We start from the raw sequence: 22,869 nt of genomic DNA, 5'->3' as shown, positions 1-22,869 counted from the left end.
GAATGTCAACAACAATGCTCTTAGACTTCTTGCTGGAAGCTTCATATTTGCAGTTGTAGCACAGTGCAAGTCTGCTTAGTGTATGAAATTCAGTGGGTTACTGACTTGAGGTGACACAACTATATGCCACAATTTATTATGCGGCATTCAGGTTTTAACACTCCAGGCAACACTGTTTTGCAGGGGTTTGAAGGGAATAATTTTTGCAAATCTACCGTGAGAAGACACCAAGGGGAGACAAAGTTTAATGATACCCTCATTTTCAACTGACAAAGCAAATAAAGCCATGACATTATGAAGTAAGACAGACTGTGTTAACAAGAAGGTTATAGCCATTTTTTCCATCCTGAAGGTCTTGTAGACATGGAACAGTAATTCCAAGACAGAATGGTTCCCTAATGCAGAAGGCCAAGGCACAAGCACCGTAACTATCTTGAACATAAGGAACAGTGCTATTATCAAAGACATCTGAAATCCTACTTAATATTAATTTCTAACACCTCAGAGTGGTTTTAGAATCTCGTCATCAGGCATACATGTAATTATGACCTCCTCTGTACTAAGTGCAATTGCTTATTGATGGCTTCTGTAAGGAAAAGTCCAAAAGTTTTCTCAAAACTCTTTTCAGGTACCACGGTAACACACAGCTTTAATACTTCAGTAAATGAAAAATGCATACTTGAAAACATACTTGTAAATCAGTGATATTTTCCCTTCCTCTCTTTTCATAAAAGAGCATGAATGTTTTGCACTAGCTATTGCTTGGACAATGAGAAGGATTAATCTCCAAGTTACTGCACAAGCCTCCGTCACCAAAGTGCACCAAGCAGGATCCAAAGGTACTAATTCTGAGATAGTTGGGTCCCTATGTCCACACAGGCCTCTATTTCATTGACACTTTTAACAAGGATGATAGCTAAAAGCAGTCATGAAGGTGGCTTTGCTTTAACACAAATTTCTGTCTTTAGGGAGGAGGACTGGCAGTATCAGCTTTTTCCATGTAAGTTACTGTGCAACACACTTATTAAAACATTTTCATTCATTACCAGCCAAAGCAAGATCAGAGCCATTGGTCTGCCAGTGATGGAAAATTCTGTATTGCATTATTCAGTTTACCAAATACTTTTCAGCCATAAGCAGATCAGCGCACACAATTGAGTATGACCAACCCCTCTAAGATATCCTTACAATAAAAATAATCCTTCTTCTGGTTTGCCAGCCTGTGAGTAACCCTGTGCTGACACTCACTGATCATCTCTTCTGACTGAAATGTATGCCGAGTTTGGTATTTTCTTCACTTAATGAGCAGAATCTTCTTGTATATTTGTATTTTAGGAAAACCTGGCCAGAGGTTGTAAAATACTCCTTTTTCCATAGATGATTGTTCTCAAGATTAGTGTTCTGACAAGTAATGTTATCAGACAAATTACTGAACCTATCTGGAAACATCCTGTGGGACTATAGATATGGGGAAAGCAGTTCTTAACTCCTTTGCATTAATTCTGAATAAAACAAGACAGAACCTTATAAATACGACATTGTTAATGGATAATGCTAGTATGCTTTCTCATAACCTCAGACCATGTTTTCTTGCCATTCATGGTGGGGTTTTTTTTGTCTAAATTTGCAAGATCATATTTATATTGACTGAATTTTGTGATGTGAATATTTTATTTTCCTGGGTTTTGGAGTAACGCTGCCTTTTTGTTTTCCACATTGATATTGCAATGGAAATTCATTTATTTGTTTTATTGTCTATAGTTCCTGATTAGAAAAATGCATATGCTGGGGCAAGTGGCTTGCCATCCAAACTGCATTGGCAGACTTGGAAAGCATGGTAATTTTTTGTAGTTTCTTGTCACAATACTTTTTTCTTTATTGTTTGATCACTTGCAGATATGATCGGGTGTTAATTTGAAATATTTTCTGAAGAAATTTTTGAAGTTATCAACTTAAGTGAAGATATTTCATATGAGAAAATAAACCAAAAATAATTTAATGTGTCAACATACAAATATGTTAAAAAGAGCTGAGGTTGATTTAGATACTCAAGTTAAATACAAAACTTTTTGAGCTAATTGGGGTAAATGTAAAGACAAGATCAAAGGACAAAAGGTTTTGCAGCATTCAGGAATGAGAGGAATTAATGATAAGTTTCAAATCTCTGTAAAATACTTTTGGCTCCATGGCAGCAGAAAACCAGTGCTGAAATGTGACTTCATTTCTTCTTTTTGCTTCTCCTGACAAGAGCAGTCTGCTCTTAGCTGAGCTCCTCTGTGGGATGCTCACAAGAAGCTTCAAAGTCATCCCTAGGGAATTAATCTCCTTTGACCATTTCCTTACCCTGCAGAAATCTGGTGTGATTTCAGGAATGATGCCAACAACCATCATGGATGATCAGTTTTTCCTTTTCTTGCTCCTGTCTCTAAAACTCTAGCCTGTTATGTGCACAGTGCAATACAAATAGCATTTTCCCAGATTCACCATATGCTGGGAGAAGTTTTGCATCTTCTACAGTTCCTGTGTGCTTACTCATGTACTTGCTTTGGTACAGTGAAGGTGAAAGTGAAGAAAATAGTTGCCAAGAACAATAAAAATATTTTCACTCTCAGGAGAAATGAGTTAACACCACAAGCCAGCTTAATATTTTATTGCACTGCCTGATGTCCTTCCTGCCATGCTATGCCATAAAAATCCCCTCATTGTTTGTCTGTACTATCTGTGCCTCATTTCGCCTTTGACCTTCAAAAAAGACACATGCAAAAAGTCTGTACTCCCAAACAGATTCTCAATGGAGTCAGTAGGGGTTCAGACAGGCAGAGCAGCACATTTTCATGCACTACATTGCTGGATCTGCAGAAGGGAAATCCCCACAGGAAAGGAATTTATAAAGGTATGCTTCCTGAGGAAATAAAAGATATTTTATCTCTGCAAAACCTGTTTGTGTAATATATTTCCTATAACAATGCTGTGCTTTAATGGTGGCTGTGCGCTGAAAATACTTTTGAGTGTTCTAAATTCCAATTCAATAGACTATGGCTTCTACTAAGACACTCATTTGTGGCACAGTTCATTTATACATATAGCCTACAAGATCTGTCTTAAATATATGTAATAATGGTAACAACGCTCTTTTGTTTGTACAGTTCAGAAAAAGTGTCTTGTAAAGATTCAGAAAACAGTCCAGCAGGCCTACTAGAGTAATTTAATGTATAGAAAGATCATAAAAACATCTATTCAGATGGTGAGGAGAACTAAAAGGGATCAACATACTAAGATTTTTTAAGGAAAAATTTTGTAATCTGCAGGTGTTCGTGCACATATATGAGGTAGTTTTCTGAAAGGAGAAGGCAACTTCATCCTTATGAAAACCATCTGAGCAGACTATATACTGATACTCCTATCATGTGTAAAAGGTGGATGTTTTTAGGTGTTCCATCATTAAGATGTCAGGGCATTTTCTCATACCATTTTGATCCATTCCTATCCATTATTCTCTTAGTTCACTACCTAGTCTGTCATTACTCACCTTTAAGTATAGAAGCTCTGTACTACTACTACTACTATTCACTTTACAGGACTTGCCAGTTACCATTTCCCACCCATAGACTTTTGCCTTGATCTTCCTGCCTTGCAAAGAGCTTTTTTCTCAGACTTGGATCTACCTGTCCGCATCCACACCTGGGCCCATGTGTACTTTGTCAGTGCTGCACAGAACCTTAAGTACTTTAACTTGTGTAGCAGTAAGGGCCTTTCCCTTTGTAAATGTCCAGCCTGCCTTTCCTCTGCAGCTATGTAACTTTTTACCCATGCTTCTGTGAAAGTGTTTTCCAGAGATCCTGTGCAATTCTTCTCCTATGTTGTTCTTGTGTTGTTTTTTTTTCACCTACAGACCCCAATTCTCTCACTGTTGGCTTCTCATGTAAAGTAAATGTCACTGATGTGAGTCACCCCTTTGATCCTTCTCATTTCCTACGTTCTATTTTGAGGGCTTTAGTTAGTGTAAAAGAAACTCAAAACATAGTGAATAACAACACAGACCTCATTTGAATATGCAGTAAGAAGTATCTAATAATACATATGCAAGAGAACTTAGCAGTCAATCAGCACATGATGTTTGTGATTGATTAAACATACTGTAATCCACACTAACAGTATCCTAAGCAGGAACAACCCAATTGAGTGGATTCCAATGAAAATTATACGGTACCATGAAAAATTGTGGTAGAAGTCAACATTTTCATCACCATGAAAAATTGTGGTAGAAGTCAACATTTTCATCACCTTCAGCTTCACCATCTACTGCGCTGAAGGGGGTGCACAGGGAAGAGATTACTTCAGTGCTTTTCCTGGCTTGCCATTGGGAAATTTATCCCTCTCACTTTCCTTTTGTCTTTCTAGTTTGTTTTATTTTTACCCAGAAGTAACTTTCATGATTAGGGTTGATGTGTGTCATCAGCGATGATCCACCTGAGAACAGCTTTGCTCTTGAAGAACTGCAGCCTGTGCGAGCAACCCCACACTAGTGGAGTATAAGGTGGGAGTGGCAGAGGAAAACATTGTGAACTGACTGCAAGCTCCATTCCCTCTCTCCCCGTGCTGTTCAGAATGGGGAGGAGATAGAAAAATATGAAGTGAAGTTAAGCCTGGGAAGAAGGCAGCGGTGGGGGTAAATGTTTTTACTTTTGTCTTTGCTTCTCATCATCCTGGTCTAGTTCTAATTGGCAATAAATTAGATAAATCTTCCCTGCGTTAAGTCTGTTTTGCCTGTGACAGTAACTCAAGAGTGATTTCCTTGTCGACCAGTAAACTTTTCCACCTTGTTTTCTCCTTCGTCCTGTTGAGGAGGGGGAGTGAAAGAGCAGCTGGGTGGGGGTCTGGAAGACAGTCAAAGTCAAATACACCACAACAATGCATAAGAAAAACGTATTTACCCCTAAATGAAGAACCATTCATTGTCAAGGCAATAAAAGCAATGCTGTTTGAGAACTCTTATGCAAGGAAACCCCTTAACTACCAGCTGTGTACCAATCATGCAGTGTACCATGAGCTGAGAACTTTATGCCTACTGGATATTTCCTAAATCTTACAGAAGACAGCCACCTTTCTAATCCCAGATGCAGCAGAAGCGGAAAGGTAAATGACAGAGTTGCAATTTGCAAATGATGAGGGGAGTCTTCTGCTCAATACTTGGTGACCCTCTGATGTTGATCATCTTACATGTGAAATACAAGACAAGCTCTGCACAGATCCCTTAGAAAATTTCCTTTGTCATGTTAAAGCTTTCCATTTATGGTGGTCTTCCTAAGACGTATAGCAGAATCTTATTCTAACAGTTCTCATTCTTCTCATGAGCAAAGACGTTGTAACAGCATGTGATAAGGCAGGTGACAAGTCTGTCCTGGACTGTTTCCATATGCGCTGCCTACCCTGTATGTTGTCTGTCAAATGACACACAGCCCACTGTGAGTAAAAGGGGCTTTCACAAGGATGGAACACCTGCAATCTTTCAGAGATCCCTCCTGCTAATGTGGTCACCCATGGTGACCACACACTAGCTCTTGCAGCCTGAGATGAAAAAGACAAAAGGCTTCCACTATGTAACAGGTATTATTTCCCCGGTAGAGAGGATAGTTCCGCAGCAGGTCATACATCATACAACACCATCTCATACTACCAAAAAAATACTGCTATGTGATTAGGTAATTTATGCCTTGAAGTGGCATATCACGTATGATTTACTGGATCTGAACATACAGAAGTCTATGGCTCCAGTATAACTAATCCTCAACTGATGGTCTAAAAGAGATTCTGTAACCTTTTGCAGGAGATTGAATTATAGTTATCCTTTCTAATCTAAGGAGATTACGATGATTTCTAAACATATTGGCCATTATTGTTCAACTATGTTACACACTATGACAATAAATCATAAGACAGACTATCCATTATTGTATTTATCTATGTTTTAGAAATCTTGGGAATAAGGAATAATCTGCAGAGAAAATGAATAAGTCTAGCCAATAACAACTAGACACAATGTGTTCTTTACCAGTTATATGGCTAGAAAAGTACTTAGTAGGACCTGTACGGGGTAGTCAAATATTGTAGAAAGACCTGTGTGTGTGCATTAAAGGAATCAGGAAAGAAAACTACAAGTCTCCATTACCACTTCATTAAATAACTTAATGCACAGAATTAAAAAACAGACTGACAAAAAGAAGAAAAAGTAGCATTTATATGCAAAATGATGCCTGCATACAAATGTATAGGGCAAGTATGTAGAAAAATTCAGTTTCCAGAAAAAGAAACTATATCTGAAGAACTGCTAGTTTAACAAAGGGATAAGAACAAAGTAAAACACTTATTCAATATAACAGTTATTTTATCAAAAGAAGTTGACAATTTCTTTAAAAGCATTCTATTCTGACAAATTTGAATTAAAAAAGAAAGCCCTGGATGTGAAAATTTAGACATTCATTCTCTAAATCATAGAACATACTAATTTTATTTTCAAATGCCATACCGCCTTACATGTGGTTTCTTTCATAAACTGTTCTTTATTTTTCACATCCATGTAGAGTTTTAATCATCTCTGTACTTAGGAAGTATCCTAATCATGGCAACCTTTAAGGTTGCAGTACACCAAATGCCACTTCTTCCATTTTTATCCTTCATATACCTTGCAATTTTAATTTCTTCATGAAGTTTTCTTACCTTTGATGTTTTACTATATTCTGTCAAAAGTTCCCACTTTTAAAATTTGATCAGACTTCAGATTAAAATTTTTTGCAGTCATTTATTTGCAAACTAAATAAATATTAAAATGAAAATAAATTTGGATTGGGAGTAATGTTGTTTTGGGGGGTTGAGGTAATGTGTTTTTTCTTTTAACTATGCCATTCCATCAATTTTGCATTCTTAGTTTTTCCTTGGTGGGAAATAGCTTGAGTAACTACTTTTGTATCCTTTGCGTAGCCTTCATATTCCAGGGTCAAAAGAATTCAGAACTGTTTAGCATAAACTATCAGTGTCACAAATAATTCCACAAAAGCTATAGAAATGCCTGACAAGTAATCTCCTTTGACTAAATGGGTTATCTTAATCTAAAGCACCAAAACTTCCCCCCCCCCAAATCAATATCACTCAATTTTCCATTATTTGAATCCCAAAGATAAAAAGTAATGAAAGAGGTCATTCTAGAGACCAACTAATTGAAGATGAAATTTCTTCAACAGAAATGTGGTTACAATTCTGGTGATCTGAGGACAGGATCTGTGTTCTGGTGGGGTGAACGAATGAGGATTGCAATCCTTTGAATAGTATTCTTCACTATGCAGTTGTTAAATGTGGATGCAATCTGAAACTCAGCATCACAAAAGCACAGGGAGGTACATCTGCCCATGAAGATTCAAGCTTTATACTTCAATTTGACTTTCACGATTTATTTCATATACAGAGTACTATACAGACTGCTTTAATTGTACTGAAAGTTAATACAGACCAGAAATACCAGGGATATGCTGTAGTCATAAGTTTATATATATATTTGGTGAAAGTAGGCATCTGAACAAATAACCTTAGGCTTTCTGTTCTTGAGATCACATAACAGCATGAAACCTAAATTCTATCAAATCAGCTAACTGCTGGTGAGTTCCATCTGCCATGAATACTTTGAATAAATCTAATGGATGTCAGTAGCCTGTTGTATATTCTACATATCCCTTCAGACTTCTCTCTCTCTCTCTCTTCTTTTTTTTTGTGTTACTGTTGTACACAGATGTAATACCCTGCTATGGCAGGTTGTGTTTATACGATGAGCACAAGTAGAGCATTAAAAAAAATAGCAAACCCAGCTTCAGGAAAATGAAGCTTGAATGCGTGCTTTCCCTGTTTACTCGGAAAGCTCTGCTAGACTTCTTTTGCCATACCATTCAGGAGAATTTTCATTTTTTAATTTCTTTAAAGATGCTGTCTCTTACCATTCTCATCAACAAACCTGCCAATTTTTCTGTTATCTGATTTTGGGATGTTGTGCCATATTTTTACTTTCTTCTGTCTTCTATCTAATTGCTAGTCCTTGTATTGTTATCCTGCTTTGAGAGTCGGTCCTTGAATTTATGTTTCAATGATTATTCCGAGTTGCTTTCTGTAAGTTATTATTCTCACAAATTTAACAAAATTAAACTTTGTAAAGTAGTATTTCCACACTGTGCAAAACCTTAATTTAATAAGCAGGCATAAGTAAAAGATATAAGGTAGAGAAATCATAGATTTTGATTACAGATATTAACAGAATTACCTATATCTCTGGTACAGATTTGATTACCATATCGGTTAGGTATCTGGAATTTAACAACCAGTTGGTCCTTAGCTGTTTATCTGAATCAGGTCAATTCCTTTAACAATCTCAAGCTATATTTTCTTTAAAAGTAGTATTGATCATAACAAAATTATCTCTTGGCAATGTTCAAAAGCATTTAAATAAGGAAAAGCAGAATTAGAGAACATAGAAGTGTCTATAACACTTAGCTATAACATTGCAAATTCTTTGTGTTCATACATAAGTAATTGCATATGTGTGTATATATTTGATGAAGGAGGCCCTTTACAGACTGTATGATGCTGCCTATGGAACAAGAGTTTTGAAATGTCATTCCTTTATCTATTTGAAATTCTAACATGGAAATAAAATGACCTTATCTTTAAGTGGAAAGCAGTTCATTATTTGTTTTTATCATATTAGATTTCAGATGTTCTTGCAAGACAACCCAGAACAACAGTTCTGAAAAGCTGTTTCCTGGGACATAGAAAAAGAAGAAGGAATTTCTAGGCAATTATTAGAGGTATAAGGCCACCCGACTGCAAAAACAAACACCAGAGTATGTGGTCAGGTTTTTTTACTGCATTCTTAGCAATTAAATTTACGTAAAGAAGGTTATTAAGAGGATAGATTCAAATGATCAGTGTTAGATTCTACATGAAGATGTGTTTTATTATGAGCTGAAAATAACGTATCAGTGGCAAGGTTTCAAAGTAAGTAAATACCATCCTTACCTCATTCCTATATGCAGTAAGATATTTGCATTGGTTTCAAACAGCTACAGGAAATACAATCCCTGAGTAATCACATAACTTGTCACCAATTTTGTGTTACAGTAAGACAGGATGAAATTACCACATTGCTTTTTTCTGCACATCCAAAATTACAGTATTAAACCAAATTATTTATGTTTAAGGGATCAGTGAGTAAGGAACGAGTGTTCCTTTAAATACTATTGTCTCTCTCTTCACTTTGCTGTTCAGGAGATATTAAAAAATTAGTATTTACCTACAGCAATATTCCTCTAACAGCTGTATTTGCTATAAAGGCAGATTGTTATCAGCTAGTACAAAACAGACTATGAGAAGATAAAACTAGAGAGGATTATCCTCTCAGTCTTATCTACACATGTTAAATCAGGATCTCTGAATTCCAGCCACTGGATTTAAAAAGAAATGGAGTCTGAGCTCATTGACGCCCTGTCAGTTTGTCTCTCTGTGCTCTTTATTTGGGAACAGAAGTTTGGAGAGGGAGCATCTGCATTCCAGGCACTCTCACCAGTAAAGCTGCTATTGGCTATACAGACAATTTGAACTGCTTTTCTGAACAAACCAGGGGTGCAAGGAGCTGTGTTACTGACAGTGATAGAAGAGTAGAATGGAAATAAAATGGCTGTTAACGTTCTGTCCATCTGGGCCATCATCTTAATTTTCACCATCGTTTCCCCTGGACGTTTCCTTCTGGGAGGGGGAGAAGTTAAATGTAAGGAGGCAAATGCCATAGATTTCTCTGCACCTTCTCTCTGTCTCCATCCAGGGGGAAAGTATCTTGTCTCCTCAAGCTGTAAGAGTCATGAACACATGCCAGCGGCCACTACACCAAAAATATCTACAAAAACACAGCTGGACAGGAAAGAAGAGTTTGAGGAAACTAATGATGTTGGTAACAGAACTTGAGAAAATTGCTTAATTAGTGATGATAAACCTTGTATTGCCTCAGTTTGTATAATATTGCATATCTATCTTGATTAAGGTCACTAACAGTACGGAGTAAAAATTCGCTAGTGTCCCAAATCAGACAAAGTATCTAATCTGGAGTTCTTGCTTATTCCTTTTGTTTATGTTTGATATACCTTAGACTTGAAGGATCAATTAACGTGAAAAAAAAATATCTGTACATTAAAAAGCTGTTGTGTTTTTTTTTATTTCTCAGTACAACATGATATGCTTCTGCTGAGAATAGTGACGTACAGCTCAAGGTCAAAATCAGTTCTATGTTGTTTAAGGGACTTCTTGTTTGTGGGTTCACAAACAAATCAGTCTTCTGGAATAAAAGATGCCTTGAGGTGGGGTGAGTAGTTAATAATCGATTGCAACACCTCTGTAGCAGAGAAAGGCAAAGCAAAAAAAAATCTATGCTACCAGACGCATCCTAAGTTACACAAAACTTTTTAAAAAAGGAAAAAAAACAAGAAAGTAAAAAGGAAGGCTATTGCAAAGGAGATGGATTAGCTGTAGGCAACTGTCTGAAAATGGTCTTGCCAGCCTTTATTCATGGTCATGTTCTGATCTAGGGTCTTTCAAAACCCTGCAGCCAGGAGTTTCTTAAGCCATGGGAAGCAATGTAGCCAACCAGGAATAATTTCCTATTTATACAAAATAGAACATTTTTTCTCAAAATTTTTTCATGAAGATTTCTTTCTGTTATTATAAAATACTAGGGAAGCTGCTTTTTATAAAAATATTATTTTATGCTTCATTTTTATCTGCTATCCTTTTATTTTCCTTCAAATACAAAAAAAAAAGTGCATACTGGTTTGTGTTTAAAATACTTTTTGTTACTTCCAACATTTCTGATGAATATGAACATTGAAGAGTTGCAAATTAGGAGCAGGAAAATTGAAAAAAGCAGTTAAAAAAAGGAGAAAAATTTTGAAACTACAGATATATTTTATTTACAGGTGGAAAAGGGGGGAGGTTTTAAATGAAAACTGATTTTTAGGCACTGGTATTTTTATTAAAAATAGAATATTTAAAAGGCTACAATGTTTTTTAAGAAAGTCATACATTCTAAAAAATAAAAATGCTATCTCAAGCTGTCTTTGTATTTATGTTTTATTGCCATTGTTACTACTCCAGTATAATTTTCAAGTGTTTTCAATAATGTAATGGAAAGCATCTTATTCTTCTCTCCCAAAAATCAATAGAAGTTCTGATATTGTTAAAGTCTCTGAAAGAAGAATCATGGATTTTATCTTTGATATATTCTTTTCTCCTTTTTGGTTTTTCTAATTCTGGTAATAAAAACTTCTAGAGACTTACTCCCCCTTTTTTAATCTTAACAGGATTGTTATAAGATGCTTGGGCTGCATTCAGAAGCGTAGCTGAAAAGACATTTTAAATAGTCTTTGGTTGTGATGGAAGAGGACAGGAAGATGATCAAAGCAAATGTAAGTGGTTTCCTTCACTCTCTCTCGATATAGAATATCATAATACATCAATTTATCTGTTAATGCTGCATTTAATGAATCCCTTCTAAGACAAAAAAAAAAAAAAGAGTTGATTTAGTGTTTCCACATCCATTTATGTTCACCTGTGGAAGTATATAACACAGACAGAGGGTAAAGGAAATGGAACTGCAAAGGTCTGGCTAAAGTAATTTTGTGTGCAGTGAAGATACATATGAATTGCTGCAAATTGCTCATCAGGACTTCCCTACTCTTTCTGGAAACACTGATTTCCCTAGTTTCTGGGAAATGTTGATCAGGACAAATCGTACTTGAGAACTTCAGGACATTTCCTAAATTAAAACTCGAAAATACCTCCAGAAAATTCAATTACTCTGGACCAGGAGAAACAAAGAAATGTGCTAGCATTGGCCACACTAAAATCATTACACAATCTGTTTACATTTATGTATGTTTTATTCTTTTATGTATGCAATATCATAGACTAATTATTAAAGAATGTAAAGTGAACACTCACAAACTAATCTAGTATACTAATAAGACAAATAATGCCATAGAAATCCATTTCAAGAGCATAAGGAAAAAAAAGGCAATCTGAGACAGCTGATAGCAATCAGCTTTTAATGCTTATAAGGCTTTTCAAGTTTAAATATACTCTGTTGGGCTAATCAAAGAATTGTAGGGATTGGAAGGGACCTCTCGGATCACCTAGTCCAAGCCCCCTGACAAAGCAGGGTCACCTACAGCAGGCTGCACAGGACCTTGTCCAGGTGGGTTTTCAATATCTCCAGAGAAGGAGACTCCACAACCTCTCTAGGCAACCTGTTCCACTGCTCTGAAATGTCCCCCATCTTGTTAACAGTGCCCAGGTGTAGCAATAAGAAGATGAAAGCCAATGACCTGTTTTTATTTAAAAAATGAAAACGCCTCAGTTTCCCTAAGTTGCCCTTTCAGAAACCAAGCCATGGGTGGCTTTTTAGTTTGATAAGGAGTTACCTCAAAAATATTTATTGGTTTTTATTTCTTTACTGTTGCTTTCCTGAATTAAATTGTAGATCATTGTTAAACATAAAGTGTCTGGTTTGGGGATTTGGGGTTCGTTGGTTTGGTTATTTTTAATTTCATGATTGTTTCAATTTATAAACTGTGTGCAGTTTCTAGACTCTCTCTGGTAACCTCTGGCAGATCTTTGCACAAATGTCCTGTAAATCTGCCACATGTAGTAAATTCTACAATTGCATCCTCCAATCTATGGAACCTTTAATGTGGATGTATTGATAAAAGATAATCTTACACTGGAATGTCTAATTTTAAAATCGTTATGCCCAACAAAAAGATACTTCAATGTGTTTTGTTATAGTCTACTGTTGAATCTCTCCATTTTCAAAGAAAGAACATGAAGTATTTAGTTTACTAAAGGTCTTTCTGTGTCAAAAACTCTTAATGACCACTACTTCATTTTTTCTCCCATTTTCCAAGGTGTGACACTTAAGCCTTTCTTGACTGGATATTTCCTTAACTTTGGAATCCACAGTTACTACTGAAAAAAGTGTTTTACTTGCTGTTACCTCTGAATAAATGATACCATAATAAGTGCCTTCATCTTACTGTGCCACTGAGTAATTTTTGAAAGTTGTTCACAATGTCTGAAGTCTGCTAAACAAAAACACCTATGTATACTGACAAAACTACCATAGTCAGGATTTTTTTACCAGAATAATCTTATACTGACAAAAGAGTGTTGCCCACGTGCATAGGAGCACACAGTGTGTACTAAACCATGATATACAGTATTATGAGGGGGGGTTTGGTGGGGTTTTTTTGTTTGCTTGTGTTTTTTTTGCTTGGTTCTCTTTTTTCCAGTAGAGTTTCTTTTGAATAGCTTATACTGCATTAAATATTTCCATAATAAAATTTGTTATGGTCTCATCCAGATTCTTTTCTCATTAGAGCTTCCAGCATACTAACTATATGATTATTTTGTTTAAACTCAGAATTTTTTTCCTGAAGAGACAGCACAAGCATTTGGTACCAGTTTTGGTATCTTCTGTCACATCAGTTTGGAAATATCTGGATCAGAGGAAAAAACGAACTTGGAAATCTAATGTGGCTGTTGCATTTATTAAGCTTTTTCTACTTCTTATACTGTTAAGGGTGACAACAGCTCTTTTGATGTTTCAGAACTCTTTTGAGAACCCGTATAAAATCTAGAGTTATTTCTGAAAATTGAGAAAACTGTACTATTTTATTTCCCCACTTCTTGTCAAATGGTAGGTTGGTCTCTGTGTTATTCTACCAAAGATATAATAATACTATTCTATTCCAAACTTGTGGATATTTAAAAGGTAATGTGTAGCTATACATACCTTGGTGTGTAGTTGTAGGTAGAATTATAGAATCAAGGAATCATAGAATGGTTTGCAATGGAAGTGACCTTTGAAGATCATACAGTCATCTCTCCCCTCCCATCGACAGGGATATCTTTCACTAGGTCACCTTGCTCAAAGCTGCTTCCAATCCAACCTTGAACACCTTCAATAGCTGGGCATCCACAATTTCTCTGGGCAGTTCATTCCTCGTATCATCCTCATCATAAAAAAAATTCTTCCTCATGTGTTGTTTCTTGTACTGTCACTGCAGGTCTTTGTAAAAAGTCTCTCTCTCTCTATCTCAGAAGCCCCCTTTAAAAACTGAAAGGCTACAATAAGGTCTTCACAGAGCCTTCTCTTCTCAAGGATGAACAACCCCAACTCTCTCAGCCTTTCTTCATACAAGAAGTGATCCAGCCCTCTGATAATTTTCTCAGCCTTCCCCTGGACCTTCTCTTACAGATCCATATCTTCTTGTGCTAAGGGCCCCAGACCTAGAAGCAGCACTCTGGGTAGGGTCTCATAAGAGTGAAGTAGCTAGGGAGAATCACCTCCTTGGATCTGCTGGCCACGCTTTTTTGATGAAGCCCAGGACAGGATTGCGTTTCTGAGCTGCAAGTGCACATTGCTGGTTCATGTTAAATTTTTCATCCATCAGTGTCCCCCCAAGTCCTTTTCTGCAGAGCTTCTCTCAATCTATCCATCCCCCAGCCTGTATTGATATTGAGCATTGCTGCGACTCAGCTGCAAGACCTTGAATTTGACCTTGTTGACCTCCATGAGATTCTCATTGGCCCACTCCTCAAGCCTCTCAAAGCCCCTCTGCATGGCTTCCCTTCCCTCATGTATATCAACTGCACCACTCAGCTTTCTGTCACCTGCAAAGCTGAGGTGCACTCAATCCCACTGTCTATGTCATAAATACAGATACTGAATAGTGCTGGTCCTGGTCTGGATGCCTGTGGGACACCACTTGTTACTGACCTCCCTTTAGACAATGAGCCATTAACTGCAACTCTTTGGAGGCAGCCATCCAGACAATTCCTTATCCTTCAAATAGTCCATCCATCAAACACCTATCTCGCCAATTTAGAGACAAGGATGTTGTGCAGGACCATGTCAAAGGCCTTGCAGAAGTCAAGATAGATGACATCTGTTGCTCTTTCCTTGTCTACCAGCATAGTCACTCCACTGTAGGCAGCCACCAGAGTGTCAGGCACTATTTGCTCTTTGTGAAGCCATGTTGGCTCTCTCTGATCACTGCCCTGTCATCCATGTGCCTTGACATGTCTTCCAGGAAGATCTTTTCTATGATTATTTTACCAGACACAGAGGAGAGCCTGGCTGCCAGTCTTCCTTTTTTACTCTTTTTAAAAATCGGAGTGATGTTTCTGTTTTCCCAGTCACTAGAGACTTTGCTGGACTGCCTCAGCTTTTCAAATACTATGGAGAGTGGCTTGGCAACTACTTCAGACAGTTCCCTCAAGACGCTGGAATGCAACTCACAAGTTCCCACGGACTTGTGCATATTCCGGCTCCTTACATGGTCTGAAACCTGATTTTCTCATACGATGTGTAGGTACGGAAAAGTGCTTCCTGTTTGGTTCACGGTGGCATTATCTTTGCTTTTTATTTGGTTAGGACTGCAGCGTCTCCAGGATCAACATCACTGCTATGCACAAAATATATTTATTAATTTTCCCAGGGAAACAAATGAAATATGAAAGAAAAATGACAGTACCAGGGAGCAAACGATGGAAGAAAGCATCTGCACTGGAAAGGTTATAATGCTTTACTGTATGATATTTCCACATATTTGTTACACATTTCTGCGACAAACTGTTTTATTTAGCAAAATTCTGCAAGTTGTCTAGAAGCTTGGTTATGCAGGACACTGACAGATTTCAGTACATTGCTAATATTCTTCTTTAATGTTCTTCACAACTTTCATCCTTTAGGAGCAATAATGTTTTAACTAAGGCATGGACAGCAAAACAACTACTGGTCTTACTACCATATACATATTCACACAGCTTTCCAATTGTTTTTCTACAGTTTCTTCCTCGGAAAAAGAATCTTTTTTCTTTTGTTTAATGAAAGTAGAAGGTTGACATAGCAGCTTGTAAGGGACTTCGGAAAAGGACTAAGGAAAGGATTCTGAGTAGAAAACTGTACACAATTCATTAAGTTCTGATAGCTCATCCATATCACATGTGCAATATCTTTTAACCCTGAAACACTAATTTGCTTTTCATCTTTAGAAAAAGAGAACTATAGCCTGAAAAGAGAACTTCAGCCTGAAGAAGAGAAGGCTGAGAGGGGACCTAATATATGCCTATAAATATCTCAAGAGTGGGTGTCAGAAGGATGGGGCCAGACTCTTTTCAGTGGTGCCCAGCGACAGGACAAGAGGCAATGGGCACAAACTGAAGCACAGGAAGTTACATCTGAACATGAGGAAGAACTTCCTCACTCTGAGGGTGACGAAGCACTGGAACAGGCTGCCCAGGGAGGCTGTGGATTCTCCTTCTCTGGAGATATTCAAGACCCTCCTGGACAAGTCCTGTGCAGCCTGCTGTAGGTGACCCTGCTTCGGCAGGAGGGTTGGACTAGATGACCCACAGAGGTCCTTTCCAAACCCGAACATTCTGTGATTCTGTGATTCTGTAATAAACCACGTTGTCTGTGTGCTACATGTCAAGATCTCATCACTTTTGTTCACTTTCTTAGGATCTGAGACACCAAAAAAATGAGCAGTGTGATACATACAGGTTCAGTCCTTAACACTGCTGGTCATCAGGTGAGTGCTTTTGGGGCAAAAAGGGCAGGTGTCCAAGCTTGTCCAGTAGTTAGATGTCTTGCGTATTCTGTAGCAGATGGCACTAGCTATTCTTGGAAACAAAATTCTAAACCCAATGTAACTTGGGAAAGTTCCAGCAAAAACAATGCACACATATTGTAATTTCATACTGATGCTAATTGGCTTAGGTTCATATGAAAGCTTTAAGCAGTTGCTTGTTTTAAGGCAACAGTGAGTCATTTATAATGTCCTTTCATACAGCATATGTTTGATCAAAACTGAATGAAAAACAATATCAGTACTTGTAAAGGTTATCTTTTCAGAATCTGAGTAATAAGGCTATTATTTTTCACTGTTTTTCAACACTCTTTGAAGAGGAATTCTGAACTTGCATTAGTACCAAATATCATCGCAAAATGCAGTGTCATCAGTTATTACAATATTTTTTAAGGATTTCCAAAATCTTAATTACTGGATTTAGTGAGGTATACGTTTTCAAGTAAGATGTCGTTTGATTGATGAAGTTAATATTCATGTATATGGCTACTGAAAAGGCAGGGTGGTGACATGCAAAAGCAATGGTCAAGGAGGATCTGTGCTTTATCAGTCAGTAGTTTTATTGGCTTGAGTTTTCCATGGCTGCTTCGTCCGATAAATCATCAGTGATTTACTATAGCAGCAGCAGAACAAAGCACAAACAAAATACACCTGTCTGCTTTATAAAGATGACAAGGGCATTCAAAAATGCTCTGATGATTGAGGACATCCCTTACTATAGGACCATGAGGTCACTTTTGTTACACCTAAAACTGATGTAATCAAGATAATCTGTATCCTTACACCAACAAAACACAAATCTAGGAGAAATATATGCAAAAGCCATTAATTTGTTCATTCCTATGTTATAACCCAGTCATGCTGAAGCTCACTAGGGACAGAAGTAGGGATGCTAATTTTGAAAGCAAAATTTTCCTGATATTGTGCCTGTCTTATTTGTTATATTCCCTTTAAATAACCCTGAAGTGATAAATCTGGCTATTAGGGTGTCTGTTTGGCAGGCTGTTCTTTGATTAGGCAGTTTATCTTTAACATGACCAAAAAAGGTTGATCTCCATGAACAATAGTTGGCGGTTAGGTACTTGTACTGTGAATGCTATATGGTACTGAATAGGTAATAGACACAGAGAGTGAGATGAACCAACACTAATGCTCCTTAATAAATGGCCATACTCTGTACCAACAATATATAGCCAGCTGTATACAGAAGAAAGGATGCTGTGGGATCAGGAAAGTATGGACACATTTTATTTTGTATCAAAAAAGATTTATCAAGATCTTCTTCAGTAAAACATGGTTTGTGTTAGACCACGTGTCCTGTGGAGATGTAGAGAGTAGAAAAAACAAGATGGATACTGATTATTTTATAAATTGTGTGAGACAAGTGGTCTGCAGTTATGCACGAATGCATGCAGCTATAATGGAGTGGCCCAGATTTACAGTAGACCTGTATTAAGTGTTAGTTACAAAATTTAAAACACTCTCAGATTCAACTCTCTTTCAATTTTTTCAGCTTCCTCAGAAATGGTAATATATCATATAAAACTATATGCACTAGCAGCAAAGACTTATTTTTCCTGGTTTTCAACCAAAATCTCCATACAGCTTTTGATGGTGAATGTTTGATTTTTAGCTTACTTTGTTGGCTTTTATTCTAAGGTAGATGTTATACAGCTTTTCTGGAGGATGCTCCATTGTCTGTGCCCATGCCATGTGCTGAAGAGGGTCAGCACAGAACATCTTGGCCAAAATAAATAAATAAAAAAATAAAATATAAAGTTGCCATTATTATATAGCTACTTGTCCTTGATATTTTGCTGAATTGTGTTATGGGTTTGTGTGGCAAGGTTTTGGTAGCGGGATGGGCTATAGGGGTGGCTTCTGTAAGATGCTGCAAGAAGCTTCCCCCATATCTGATGAAGCCAGTGCTAGCTGGCTCTAAAACAGACCCGCCGCTGGCCAAGGCCAAACCAATCAGTGACAGTGGTAGTTCCTCTGGGATAACATATTTAAGAAGGGAAAAAACTGCTGTGAAACCGCAGTCGAGAGAGAGGAGTGAGACAATGTGAGAGAACCAGCTCTGCAGACAGCTAGATCAGTGAAGAAGGAGAGGGAGGAGGTGTCTGAGATGCCAGAGGAGAAAGTTTTGCTTTGCAGCTTGTGATGAAGACTATGGCGGGAAGAGGCAGGCTGACCCTCTACAGACCATGGAGGTCCACGGTGGAGCAGATATTCACCTGTAGCCCGTGGAAGGGACCCCACGCTACAGCAGGTGGATGCCTGAAGGAAGCTGTGACTCTGTGGGGAGCCTGTACTGGACCTGCCAGGACCTGCGGACCTGTGGAGAGAGGAGCCCATGCTGAAGCAGGTTTGCTGGCAGGGCTTGTGACCCCGTGGGGGACCCATGCTGGAGCAGCCTGTTCCTGAAGGACTGCACTCCATGGAAGCGACCCACACTGGGGCAGTTCATGAAGTGCTGCAGCTCGTGGAAGGACTCACTTTGGAGAACTTTGTGGAGAACTGTTTCCCATGAAAGGGACCTTCATTCTGGAGCAGGGAAAGAGTGTGAGGAGTCCTCCCCCTGAGGAGGAAGGAGCAGCAGAGATAATGTGTGATGAACTGACCGCAACCCCCATTGCCTGTCCCCCTGCGCTGCTCGTGAGGAGGAGGTAGAGAAATTGGGAGTGAGACTGAGCCCAGGAAGAAGGGAGGGGTGGAGGAAAAGTGTTTTAAGATCTAATTTTATTTCTCATTATCCAACTCTGATTTGATTGGTGATAAATTAAACTTCCTTTTATCCCCAAGTTCAGTGTTTTTTTCCGTGACAGTAACTGGTGAGTGATATCTCCCTGTCCTTATCTTAACCCTCGAGTCTTTCATCATATTTCCTCTCCCCTATGCAGCTGAGGAGGGGGACTGATAGAGCAGTTTTGGAGGGCACCTGGCATTTATCCAGGCAAAACCAAAACAAAGTGAAAATAGAATTTTATCAAATATAATACAGTTAAAAGAGGATTTTATACAATTTTGTGTGAAAAATATTAGTTGCCATTAAATAGTGTAGAAAAACAAAAATTAAGGGAATAAAATTTCCCAAAGTGGAAAACAGGAATCCATTGTATAAATGAACCATGCTTTTCTTTATGCATTAAATTATACAAACACACAACCAGTTCTTGAAAGAAGATATATTTTTCTACAGCGTAACGAGGTGTGCTGCCAGATGTGTTGTGAACTCAGGGAGGGGTTGGAAAGTTTTACATCATTGTTCAACATCCTAGGACAACTCTACACAATGTGTACATTTAGAGCAGTCTCTCAAATAATATAACATTATAATATCATCTTCACAGCTGCAGTCAGAATGTGAAGACATGCACATCCAAGGATGTTACTTATAATTATGAGAGATTGTTCCTGTTATCATAACCTTTAGCTCCCATGGCTTGGTTACTACCACCATGCATACATTAGCTGCTACCAGATCCTATCATCCACAACCTGTTTCTACTCATATTTCACGGTCGCTTACTTACTCCGTTTTGGACAGTGAAAAGTAAGATGAGTTGAAATGACTAAGCCTCTCAGCACTTGGGTGTTATTCATGGAACCATAGAATGATTTGGGTTGGAAGGGACCTTTAAAGATCGTCCAGTCCACCCCTCTGCCATGGACAGGGACACCTTTCATCATATCACTCCGCCCAAAAGCCCCATCCAACATGACCCTGCACACTTACAGGGATGGGGCATACACAGTTTCTCTCGGCAACCTGTTCCAGTGTCTAACAAATCTTCTCGCAAAAAAATGTCTTCCATTCATGCAATGCAAATCTGCTGGTTTTCATTTTAAAACCATTGTCCCTTGTCATGTCACTACAGCCCTGGTAAACAGTCCTTCTCTGTCTTCCTTTATTATACTGAAAGGCCACCATGAGGTGTCCCCTGTGTCTTCTCTTCTTCAGGCTGAACAAATTCAACTCTCTCCAACTTTCTTCATACGAGATGCATTCCAGCCCTTGGCCTTGTTGACCTCCATGAGATTCTCATTGGCCCACTCCTCAAGCCTCTCAAAGCCCCTCTGCATGGCTTCCCTTCCCTCATGTATATCAACTGCACCACTCAGCTTTCTGTCACCTGCAAAGCTGAGGTGCACTCAATCCCACTGTCTATGTCATAAATACAGATACTGAATAGTGCTGGTCCTGGTCTGGATGCCTGTGGGACACCACTTGTTACTGACCTCCCTTTAGACAATGAGCCATTAACTGCAACTCTTTGGAGGCAGCCATCCAGACAATTCCTTATCCTTCAAATAGTCCATCCATCAAACACCTATCTCGCCAATTTAGAGACAAGGATGTTGTGCAGGACCATGTCAAAGGCCTTGCAGAAGTCAAGATAGATGACATCTGTTGCTCTTTCCTTGTCTACCAGCATAGTCACTCCACTGTAGGCAGCCACCAGAGTGTCAGGCACTATTTGCTCTTTGTGAAGCCATGTTGGCTCTCTCTGATCACTGCCCTGTCATCCATGTGCCTTGACATGTCTTCCAGGAAGATCTTTTCTATGATTATTTTACCAGACACAGAGGAGAGCCTGGCTGCCAGTCTTCCTTTTTTACTCTTTTTAAAAATCGGAGTGATGTTTCTGTTTTCCCAGTCACTAGAGACTTTGCTGGACTGCCTCAGCTTTTCAAATACTATGGAGAGTGGCTTGGCAACTATCTCAGACAGTTCCCTCAAGACGCTGGAATGCAACTCACTGGTTCCCATGGACTTGTGCATATTCAGGTTCCTCAGATTGTCTCCTACAAAAAGGAATTTCATTCTCTAAATTCCTACCTTGAGGTTCAGGAGTTTGAGATATGTGGGAAGAGGGATTACCACTAACATTAGGAGGGATTAGCCTAGGAGGCCATTAGGAGGCCATTAGCCATTAGGAGGGATTAGCCTAACAATATCCTAATTAATCCAGTCATGAATGGGCCATGCACCATTCGCAAAGCATTTATGGCAGCAAACTGGTCAGTGAGATGGATTGAGAACTGGCTTAATGGCAGAACTCAGAGGTCTGTCATCAGCCCTGATTCTAGTTGGAGGCTAGTAACAAGTGGTGTCCCCCAGGGGTCAGTACTGGGCCCAGTCTTGTTTAACTTCTGCATCAATGACCTAGATGAAGAGTTAGAATGTACCCTCAGCAAGTTTGCTGATGACACAAAACTGGGAGGAGTGGTGGATATACCAGAAGGCTGCATTGCCATTCAGCGAGACCTGGACAGGCTGGAAAGTTGGACAGAGAGGAACCTGATGAGGTTCAACAAGGACAAGTGCAGGGTCCTGCACCTGGGGAGGAACAACCCCATGCATCAGTACAGGCTTGGGGCGGACCTGCTAGAATGCAACTCTGCGGAGAGGGACCTGGGAGTGCTGGTGGACAACAGGTTAACCATGAGCCAGCAGTGTGCCCTGGCTGCCAAGAAAGCTAATGGTATCCTGGGATGCATTAAGAGGAGTGTGCCCAGCAGGACAAGGGAGGTTCTCCTTCCCCTCTACACTGCCCTGGTGAGGCCTCATCTGGAGTACTGTGTCCAGTTCTGGGCTCCCCCCTTCAAGAAAGATGAGGAGCTACTGGAGAGAGTCCAGCAGAGGGCTACAAGGATGGTGAGTGGACTGGAGCATCTGTCCTATGAGGAAAAGCTGAGGGAGCTGGACTTGTTCAGCCTGAAGAAGAGAAGGCTGAGAGGGGACCTAATATATGCCTATAAATATCTCAGGGGTGGGTGTTAGGAGGATGGGGCCAAACTCTTTTCAGTGGTGCCCAGCGACAGGATAAGGGGCAATGGGCACAAACTGAAGCATAGGAAGTTGCGTCTGAACATGAGGAAGAACTTCTTCCCTCTGAGGGTGACAGAGCACTGGAACAGGCTGCCCAGGGAGGTTGTGGAGTCTCCTTCTCTGGAGATATTCAAGACCCGCCTGGACAAGGTCCTCTGCAGCGTGCTGTAGGTGACCCTGCTTTGGCAGGGGAGTTGGACTAGATGACCCACAGAGGTCCCTTCCAGCCCCGAACATTCTGTGATTCTATGATTCTGTGAACTGGTTTTCGTATTAAAACATAGAGCAGTTTTCAGC

At 39.0% G+C, this 22,869-nt stretch overlaps 1 long non-coding RNA gene across 3 annotated transcripts in view; it reads left to right on the top strand.

Moving 5' to 3' along the window:
• LOC142365752 (uncharacterized) overlaps nucleotides 1–19,495 on the top strand; it is a 47,063-nt gene extending 27,568 nt beyond the window's left edge. Inside the window, exons 2-5 of one of the 3 annotated variants that reach the window (XR_012766622.1) lie at nucleotides 9,860–9,981; nucleotides 11,388–11,492; nucleotides 16,610–16,679; nucleotides 18,894–19,495. This is a non-coding gene — a long non-coding RNA (uncharacterized LOC142365752). Of the gene's footprint in view, nucleotides 1–9,859; nucleotides 9,986–11,387; nucleotides 11,493–16,609; nucleotides 16,680–18,893 lie in introns of all 3 variants that reach the window. The other 2 variants (XR_012766620.1, XR_012766621.1) reach the window with 2 other exon arrangements.
• The last annotated feature ends 3,374 nt before the right edge of the window (nucleotides 19,496–22,869 follow it).

Source organism: Opisthocomus hoazin, chromosome Z (assembly GCF_030867145.1).
Source record: "Opisthocomus hoazin isolate bOpiHoa1 chromosome Z, bOpiHoa1.hap1, whole genome shotgun sequence".
NCBI classification, from domain to species: Eukaryota; Metazoa; Chordata; class Aves; order Opisthocomiformes; family Opisthocomidae; genus Opisthocomus; species Opisthocomus hoazin.
This window is presented reverse-complemented; position numbering and strand designations above follow the sequence as displayed.